This window comes from Carlito syrichta, unplaced genomic scaffold (genome assembly GCF_000164805.1).
Source record: "Carlito syrichta isolate Samal-C Ts95f unplaced genomic scaffold, Tarsius_syrichta-2.0.1 Scaffold314698, whole genome shotgun sequence".
NCBI classification, from domain to species: domain Eukaryota; kingdom Metazoa; phylum Chordata; class Mammalia; order Primates; family Tarsiidae; genus Carlito; species Carlito syrichta.
In genome coordinates, this window is record NW_007258794.1 from 151,819 (window position 1) to 161,476 (window position 9,658).

At 37.9% G+C, this 9,658-nt stretch overlaps 1 pseudogene; it reads right to left on the bottom strand.

Annotated features, from left to right (window-relative positions):
- Positions 1-536: 536 nt before the first annotated feature.
- Positions 537-9,143, bottom strand: LOC110596834 (annotated as a pseudogene).
- Between the last annotated feature and the right edge of the window lie 515 nt (positions 9,144-9,658).

Genomic DNA, 9,658 nt, shown 5'->3' on the forward strand with positions numbered 1-9,658 from the left:
ATAAGCCTCAGAACCAAGGTCTCTTCCTGATCTTCCCCCACTTTCTCTCTCTGTTCTTTTTTTTCTGGAGTCCCATGAAGGAGCTTTCTCTCATGTTTCCTGGTCTGATTAAAGAAAGATCCTCCAGAAGAAATTCAATTGTCTTAAAATACCCTCTCCAGTATTCTCATCAAATATCCAGGAAAGGGTAGCCACTGGAGTAGAGAAAACATTAAAAGTCATCTCCATGCCAAGACAGACTTATCGTTCATTCTTATGAGGACAGCATCAAAAGAGTACCTGGGAGACACTATCTGTATAAAAGACAAGCTGAGTTCACAGTGTAGTTCTGCCCCTCACCTTCCTGCAACTGTTGCTACATCCAGATCACAGAGGAACCTTACCGCAGGTCAACTGTTTTCTATGGGCTAATTCGTGCCCCTCAAAATCACTGACTGTCCTCCTATATTGCCTATATCTCCATCTCCATCTCCCCTAGGAGGAGGGTGCTATTTGTTTATTTTTTTATTTTAATTTTTTCCACTTATGAAAAACTTTATTAAAGAAAAAAGTAATGGTGGTGAATCTCTACAAGGTCAATTTTCTGGAATTCTTCCCTTGAAAATGTGACATTTGATTTCCAAACATGCCAAAAGTGTGCATGGTTCCCAAACTGTACTAGATAGGTGAGAAGCTGAAAATCTGAAGCTCATCTTCCAACTTTTCCAGTCTGTGTTCTGTCTTTGGATCAGCAATAATTGCCTGAACAGCCACTATGGATTCGTTAATTTTTGTATGTAGCTCTCCAAGCTCTTGTATGTGCAGCAATCGCAGAATCTGAGCAGCTTCATTAAGAACTGTGTCTCCTGTGTCAAAACCAAGAATATGTTTGTCTAAAGCAGCAGGAATACCCTCTTTTGTTTGATTTGCTTTAGCAACTTCATCCTGTGTCAAGTACTCCTGAACCAAAACACAAATTGCCTTAAGCATTACCAGGTAATCATCATGATACTGGATCTGAAGAAGGTTAGCTAAAGCCACCACATCAGCCTTAAAATCTTGTAGTGTCTGGTTTTCTGGTCTTCAAGCCAAACAATAAAGTTTTGAAATTCTGTTTCATCTCTGCAGTTGAAGCTGGTCGGGTTGTGGTAGTCGAGAGCCGTGAGCTTGTGTCAGAACATGGTCCCCGCAGCTGGGTACGGTCCACCTGGCCTTGGCTGGGAGCAGAGAACTAAGGACTAGCGAGCAGCGCGAGCACCAGCAACTCAGCAAGAGCAGGAAGGTGCTATTTAAACATCAAACATTGGGTACTTCTTGAGGTCCCATATTTTGTATGGCATTTGTGTTTTGGGATATCAAAAAGTTTGTATGCATATTTTCCCCTGAAAAGCTGTCTATTGTCAGCTTATTTCAGTAGTGAACTCTCACATTGAAGAGGGGAAGCATTCTTTCCACCCATACAACAGAATTAAAAATACAAAAAGTCGGAAAGAATTTCCTATTTTAGGGGTAATACTTTATAAACTATTTTCCATAAGAACACAAATAGAAATAACTTGTTTTTATCAAAGGTATGTCTGCTTTCTGTAAAATAATCACTAATCTATATAAAATTTTCAATGGAAATGGCAGATATTTTAAAAATTATGTTAATAAAACATTTATCTACTTTCGTGTGTAAATTCAAATATTCATAATAAGCCTAGAACTAAAGGTTGTTTTAAAAGCTTCCTAAGAACCCAACAAAGGCAAAATCTGTGCACTAACATATACCTCAATATCTCACCAGAAAGCTCCTTAAAATCTTATACAGAGTTGGATGTTTGCAGAATTAAAAAGCAGTTTGAACAAATCAGGTCTTATGTTTTATCCAGATCACAAAACAAAGGTCGTGAAGTCAGAGAGGGAGTAGGAGGTGACTAGAGAAAATTCACAAGCAACAACACAAATGACAGCTGACATTTAAAGAAAAAACAAAAAGTGCTTCCTAAACACAAATACATCACAGAAATAGAATCCAGGCAGAATCTTATTTGCACACCATGAAAAGACATTTTCTTGATCACTAAAACATAGTTACATCACTGAATGGGGCAATTGGTGATCATATGCTGAGGCCAGTCCCCAAAACTTGCCAAGATAGTGCAATAGCATGGTAGCATCAAGGAGCCACTTATAAACCTATTATCATTGATAATGCATTCAGGATAGTTAACAGGTAATCATAGATATTCACTTTTCATCATACCAAGTTCAAGATACAATGAGTTTCCCTGCCCCATTCACCTCCATCTCTAAAGCAGGAGAAAGTGGAAAAAGCAATGAGTTCATCAGTTACTTATTCTTTAGATTTTGTTCTTAAAAGAAATATTTATAACTCTTGTTGAATAAGAAGAGTCTTCAAAAAGTTCATGGAAAATGTTTTTTATGGAAAATGATGCATGAATTTCACATTTTTGGCACCAAAATTAATTCATACTAACTTGTTATAACGTGTCTGAACTAATTTAAGGGAATAAAAAACGACATCAGATGGAAACCACCCCCTCATCAGATCAACATGAATTCTACTAATTTGAAGCAAGATCACCAAATTTATGGCAAAGTTGGGTAGAAGAATAACAAAACATTGACACCACATCACAGATCCAAGAAGTTTAGAGCAAAATAAAAAATCCTACATGGAGACACACAAAATATCCAATCTACAAAATTCAAAGACAAAGACAAAAATCATGGAAGAAGCCACAGAGAAAATGAAAAATTCACCTTTAGAGTAAGAAAGGTATGGATGACATCAGACTTCTCACCAGAAGTCATACAATCAAAACATGAAATAAAATAGAGTGCTAAAACAAATACTATCAACCTTGAACCCTGTATTCAAAGAGCTATGCTTCAAAAGTGAAGGAGAAATGAGACTCTCTCACACAAACATGAATTGAGGGAATGTGTCCCTAGGAGAATTGCCTAGAGAGAAGACAAATAATATCAGTCAGTAACTTTGACAAACAAAATGTAAGAAAGAGCATTTGATAAGAAAAATTATGAAGATAAGGATTTTCTTATACTTCCTTGATCCGATAGATAACAGCATGGTCCCAATAATAATAGCAATAAAAGGGGGAAAGAATAATAGAAAAATACATTTTCAGGAGTACTGAAAAAAATCTGCTGAAAGGTTTTCACATTTCCCTGGAAGAGGTGTAGTGTTATTGGAAAGAGGCATTGGGTTACTTTAAAATGTCTATTTCAAACTCAAGGGCAACATCTGATAAAATAAAAAAGTAAAGAAATGTAATGTGTATAAATGACAAGTGAAGAGACAAGAATATATGATATTCTACTAAATTATCAATAACACTAGAAAAGATAAAGCAAGACTAGAAGACAAAAGAAAAAAACAAGGACAACAAATGAAAAACTAAAACATACAGGAGATATTCATCCAAACATATCAATAATCACTTTTAAAACAATTGGTCTAAAAACACCAATATAAAAACAGTGACTTTGAAGGTGCATAATAACACAAAACACAATATTATGCCTACAAAAAAATCCACTTTTAGCAGAAAGACACAGATACATTAACAGTAAAAAAAAAGAGAGAGAGAGAGAAAAAAAAACATACATTGCTATCACTATTTTTAAAAGCTGGAACAGCTATTTTAGTTTCATACAAAACACATTACAGAGAAAGGAAAAGTACCTGGAATCAAAAGAAGTACTAAATTAATAGTGATGTGGTTGATTATCCAAGAAGACATGACAATCCCTAGCAAGTGAGAACCTAACAACACAACTTCAAAACACATGAGGCAAAAAGTGATAGAACCACAGGGTGAAACAGATGAATCCAAATTATAGCTGGAAACTTCAAAACCCCTCTTCAGTCACTCACAAATTCAGTGGTTAGAAAATCAATAAGGATATAGCTGACCTGGACTGGTCAATCAATTGAAACGATTTCCATCTATAAACTTCAACCTGCAATAGAAGATTAATCATTCTTATCCATCTCACATCTAGTATTCAGCAAGACAGAACTCATCCCAGGCTACAAAACACACCTTAATAAATAGTAAAGAAAATATGTCACAAGAAGCTTGCTTCTTCACAAAATCTGAAACCAAATAACACAAAGATAACTGGAAAACTACAAAACATTTGAAGGTCACACAACATACTACTAAAGAACACATGTCCAAAAAGTGGTCTCAAAAGAAGTTAAAAAATATTTGTAACAAAATGACAGTAAAATAGAAAATACAGAAAATAATGATATACAGTGAGGGAAGTGAGACAAAAGAAATTTGCAACACAAATTTTCAAAAGGTTCAGTGATTGTAAATGTTTCTTCTTATTTATGACTGTATCTGTATGATATGTTCATATACTCACATCAAGGGTCCAGAAGAAAATAGCTAAAGCAGTCATTTCCAAGAAGGCGTAAGAGTGACAGACTTCCAAGGAATTCCCAAAAAGTCAGGCTCAGGAACAAAACAGTTATGCCCCACATGGACTCACTGGAATAATATTTGAAATAATGAGAAGTCTTAACAACATTAGCAATATATCAGTCATCAAGAATCATATTTAGAAATCCTAAACCAGTTGCAAGATGTAACCATACCCCTCAGATATCTCCCTAGGGGATTCCACTGCTCAAAAACGATTGAAAGTTCCCAGTCTCGAAAAAGTATTTGCCAACACCAGGTCAGACAAGGGCTTAACATCTTTGATCTACAAGGAACTCAAACATGCTGAAAAGAAAAAAACAACCCCATTATAAAATGGGCAAAAGATATGAACAGACACTTCACAAAGGAAGACATCCGAGCAGCCAACAGACATATGAAGAAATGTTCAACCTCACTAATCATCAGGGAGATGCAAATCAAAACCACACTGAGATACCACCTAACCCCAGTCAGAATGGCAATTATCAACAACTCAAAAAATAACAGCTGCTGGAGAGGGTGTGGTGAAAGGGAACACTTCTACACTGTTGGTGGGAGTGTAAACTAGTGCAGCCTCTGTGGAAAGCAGTGTGGTGATTCCTAAAAGCTTTAAATATCAACCTCCCATACGACCCCGCAATCTCCCTACTGAGAATATATCCGGAAGATCTCAAATCATTCTATAAAAAAGATAACTGCACACGTATGTTTATCGCAGTGTTGTTCATAATAGCAAGAACCTGGAAGCAACCATGCTGCCCATCAAAAGAGGACTGGATTAAAAAAATGTGGTACATATACACGATGGAATACTACGCAGCCATAAAAAAGAACAAAATCATGAATTTCGCAGCAACCTGGATGGAACTAGAGTCTATAATACTGAGTGACCTCTCACAGAAACAAAGATCCGAATATCACATGTTCTCACTCATATAATGAACCTTAAACATCCAATGCAATACTATACGAAAATGACTGACCGTACTGGGAAACTATGGTGGGGGGAGGGAGATGGGATTAACAGTAGCAAATATCTGTCTGGGAACGGGGAAACACCCCATATCAACAGGGTGCCTGAATGAAACGCAATTATATACCTAACCCTTAACTGTACCCCACAACTTTACAATAATAAAAAAAAGAAGATGGCCTCAGTGTTAATCCCACTACACCTACAAATGAACTCCATTTTCCAGCTCTTTTGTTAATAACCTCTTCCTTCAGACAACTGTCTACTCACTTTCCTCTGAGGATAATTTGTACTCGAACAGTACCACTGACTCTAGCTAAAATTTCTCCCTTTGGGACCTAGCATCCCTTTCATTTCACTTTTTTGAGAAATGAGATAAAAGCTTATCTCCAAGGAACAGAAAATTCCAAGTTCCAATTTCCTGTGGATAGCAAAATCTTGTCTCCAAATGTGAAATATGTTTTTGTCTTTTTACAGTGTTTTATCTTCCTGTTTTTCTTGCCCTCACAAAATCTTAGATATTAACTTATTTTACTTTTTAACTTATTTTACTCTTTCCTATAAGAATCCCCCGTATTGTGCTGACTTTTATCAGGGCCTGAAGAGTTCTAGAATTTGCTGTGAAACTGTCACTTGCTGTTTTTTAGTGAAGATTGAAGGACAGTAGTTTTTCCTGCTGATTGCAAATCTCTCTACTCTATGCTACTAACTCCTTAACAGTGATTTCAGAGTTACTCTGTGTTTCGTTCCCCTAATTATAAGGACCATACCCATGCCTTAGGCTAAACCTTGACTCTCAGAATGGTTTATTTCCTATTCATCTCAGGTATAAAATGGAAAGAGGTGACATCTGTCGCCATTTGTGGAAGTGTTTGGCAAATGCAAAATAATTTGCTTAGTTTTAACCTTTATTGTTTATATTTTATGCCAACTGTCTGGACTGGCATTTAAAAACAATCTCAGTAGGTTTCTAGCATCTGCCTATTAAAACTCCCATTTCTTAAGTCCTGGAGTAAAATGTTCTTTAATTTTATGAAAAATTTATTCTCTTCAGTGATTTAAAACATGTTTGAAGGAAAATATAGCCCTGCCCTTTTAAGGCTCAAAAGTCATTTGTATCAGCAGAAAATAAGGTTGTAAAAATCCTGTACGACGAAAGTCATAGTTAAAAATTGATCTCAAATAATTCCATGAAAAATAAATTCTACCCTGCAAAGTAGTTCAAAGGAGGAAATGATGTAGGTTTGTAATTTTCTACAAACCTTTTCTAAGTTGGAGTGAGAACTGATATAGCTACTGGAAAAAAAATCAGAGATGGATAATACTACTAGAAACTGTCCTTTTCGTCACAGCAACCTACGAAAGAAAAACTGGGGCCCCAAGTAAGATATCTCAGGTAAAATCAAAATATATTTTGATATTTGATATTATATTTGGCTACAGAGAAGAGTAGTACTCAGCCTCAGACACATGAAAGGGAGTGGTTCACTTGGGGGGACACTTCTGGAGATGTGTCTGGACCATTGAGCATGTGGGACAAAGACAGGAGACAAAGCTGGGAACACGGGCAGGGAGCAAATGATGAGTGTCTTGAATGCTGTGCTAAGGATTTTGAGCTTTATTATTTTTTTTTGAGTTAGGGTCTCATTCTCACTGTATTATCCAGGCTAGAGTACAGTGTCATGGTCATGACTCACTGCAGATTCAACCTCCTAGGCTCAGGCAATCCTTCTGTCTCAGCCTCCCAAGTAGCTGGGATTACAGGGGCACGCCACCAGGCCCGGCTCATTTTTGGATTGTTTGTAGAGATGATGCCTTGTTATGTTGCCTAGGCTGGTCTCAAACCCCTGGGCTCAAGCTATCTTTCCTCCTTGGCCTCCTAAATTGTTGGGATCACAGGCATGAGCCTCTATGCCTGGCCAGCTTCATTCTTAACATAGAAATCTGTGAAAGATTTTTAACCCCTGCGATGAAGCAAAGAGATAATGGGATTTTTCCTTAAAGTTATTTTGGTGGCAATAGTGAGGATGGATTAAAGAAAAACAACAGAATGGTTTTGAAAAAACAACTGATTTGGAAGATATTGAAAAAGTTGCAAGCCGGGCTCGGTGTCTCAGCCTGTAATCCCGCGCTTTGAGAGGCTGAGGTGAGTGGATTGCCTGAGCCCGCGGGTTCGAGACCAGCCTGGGCAACTTGGCGAGACCTCATCTCTACAATAAATCAAAACCTAGCCGGGCGTGGTAGCACGCACCTGTAGTTCCAGCTACTTGGAAGGCTGAGGCGGAAGAATCACCAGAGCCCAGCAGGTCGAGGCCGTGATGGCAGGGAGCAGCCACTGTACTCCAGTCTGGGCGACACAGTGAGACTCCAACTCAAAAAAACAACAAAAAAAGAAAAAGTTGCAATGAGGATAAACAGAATTGGGGCTGGAACACAGAGCATCAAGAACAGGCAAGAAATCAAGAACTATTTTACCAAGGTAAAGGCAACCAAGTTCAGAAAGACACTGTTGTATGAGTTCCCTCCATCATTCAATTGTTCATTCATCCACTTATTTGCTCTTCTGTTTATTTATTTCACAAATAGTTGAGACTATTGTGTGGCAGGTATGCAGTGAGCAAAGCAAGTGCTCAGTTCTCCTTTGGTTCATAGCCTAGAGGGAGAAAATTATAGGAAGCAAAAATAGATACATTCCAGGGTCAATAATTAATGGGTACAGTATACAGTTAGACAGAAGTAACACCTAGTGTTTGATAGATCAGTCGGGTGACTATAGCTAACATGATTATTCTGCTGCGCATTTCAAAATTCTTAGAAGAGAATAATTCGCGTGTCCCTCACATAAAGAAAAGATAGATATTTAAAGGGATAGATATCCCAATTACTCTGATTTGAGATTTACCCAGTGTATGAATGTATCAAATGATCACATGTACTTTGAAAATAAGTGCATCTGTTATATACCAGTAAAAATAATCATAAGTAAATGAAGCTTTAAAAATGGGGGTCAGGGAAACTGTTTTTTAAATGAGAGAGCCAGAAAGTTCTAACAAGGAGAAATTTGAACAGGCGCCTGAAAGAAGTGAAAGAATAAGCTCTATAGTATAATGAGGATAAAGGTTTTTCTGGCTACAGTCAATAGTATAATTGCAGTCCCTGAAGCAGTGCATGCTGGGAGTATTGTAAGAGGAAGAGATATTGTTGTAAAGGGAAGAGACGTTGAAGGGTACTGCATTTTCAGAAGTTGTCCTTTGCTTCCAGTGTCCCCTTTTTGGGGGATGAAATGATGAAAGCTTCCTTGCTCACGTTTGTCTCGGAGTCTGGAATGTCCTACTGGCTTCCTATAACCTGCTGGAGTTCTAAAAGCATGAGGTGCTTGACCCATGGACACAGTAGGCATGGAAGGGTTTTGAGGCTTCATTTTTGTTTTTAGGGCTATTTTCTGCTTTCCTTCCTTTTTAGAAATTTTCCCACAGAGGCTATTTATTACACAGCGGCAGTCAGCATTCACCAAGCAGAATTGCTTTTCATAATAAACCTATTCATCTTCTGGCATGTCAGAAATTCCTCAAATTGATACTTATAATAAATATGATTAATAACACATTGTATTTCCGTTGTTGCTGTAAAATAATTGGGAACAAATACCGAATTGTGATGTTGACAGCGTCGGGTTGGTTGGTGCCAAAGAGCGGGAGCAGCCAACTGTATTTCATTAACGGCCACATTGCCACAATGCTATTAAGTTTTTCATAATCCCTTTTACTCAAGGTTGATCATTCATTCTGTTAGACAAATTCTTGCAACACTCACACTGGAAGTAAATCTGCCAGCGACAATCTCGGCAAGATGGGTTCTCACAGGGACATTGGGTCCCCTGCTGATGAGATACACTAGGCAGGTATTAAAGCATTGAACTTGAGGATTAAGGACTAATTAAGGGACATAAGAAAGGCACTAATTAAGGGACGTAGATGTATAAATGGTGAGCCTGAATTTGAGGTGTCAGGAAAGGGAGAAAAAGCTTGAATTTGAAAGGAAGGGAAGAAGCTTCATGATCCCTCAGGCTTTTCCAACGCCATCAGCTCCTTCCTTTCTCCTTTCTCCTGCTTCTACCATGCAGTTGCTGGTTGTCCTCCAAACATATTAAAAGATCCCCTAGGCTGGGCTCGGTGGCTCAGCCTGTAATCCCAGCACTTTGGGAGGCTGAGGCCAGAGAATTGCCTGAGCCCGTGAGTTCGAG